Here is a 1,023-nt window from a genome sequence, read left to right on the forward strand (position 1 = left end):
TTGTTATTGATGATAAAATCGTGAATCTTGTGATGGATCGCACCAAGGGGAAGTCATGCAGGACCAATCCCGCGGGTGGGGTGTGACATCCCTACGTTGTGGTTAAGATACAACATAGGACTCATAAGCTTAAGGGTATGGAGACATAAAGAGAAGGCGGCCGTGCATGGAATTCTCTACACTAAAAGAAACTCTACCAATGAAAAGCTGGCTTGGATACTTGTTGAAATTTATTCTGGATCATTATCCATAATGTCACTACTCAACTACTATCGGGTACATAACTTATGACTCGTTAACTCATGCATTGAGAATTTTCAATCAAAAGTACAATGCCTTAGGGGACTTCAGTGTAAGTCATGGCACTTTGCATTGACTGAGCTGAAGTTACAAAAGAAAAAGAAAAAAAGAAAAAGAAAAAAAAAGTAGGGGAAAAATCAAACTTCAAGATTTGTTGATGGAAAGCCTGAGAGGTAGCAGCATTTGTTGAGGATCCCTTTAAGTGTTGCAACTTGAAGTGTTACAACAACATCCGAATTGGCATCACCCTATCTTCAATAATTGATGCCTTCACTTTGTAGTACTCATTCGTGAAAATCTCAGAGTATTTCTTGTGAAGAACTCTAGCTCCTTCACTAGCTTTTCGTGGTCCAAAAACATTGTTATACTTCAGTATAACTTCATGCAACTGTTTGCCAAGCTCTTTAGCTTCTCCAAGCTGGAAGTTTAGTTACTTCTGTGGTGGCCTAGGAGCAATCAACTTTCCAAAAACAAACTTCTCAGCAGTTCCCGATTTGGTGGCTTAGGAGCAGTCATCCAATTCCTATAAAGTCTTAATTTCCGAAATTGGAGGAGTCTTGGCCACTTGGCAAGGAAGTTTTGCTCTTAACAACAATGTCATCCTTCCACTGCCCCTTCGCCTCAAAAGTGTCTTTGTGTGCTGACATCTTTGCAGCCTTTTACATAGTAAGAACTTCCTGATGAGAGGCTATATGTGGTACTAAAAAAATCAACAAACAAAAA

Source organism: Hakea prostrata, unplaced genomic scaffold (genome assembly GCF_041222555.1).
Source record: "Hakea prostrata isolate BN-2017 unplaced genomic scaffold, UWA_Hpros_2 contig_77, whole genome shotgun sequence".
In the NCBI taxonomy this organism is placed as follows: Eukaryota; Viridiplantae; Streptophyta; class Magnoliopsida; order Proteales; family Proteaceae; genus Hakea; species Hakea prostrata.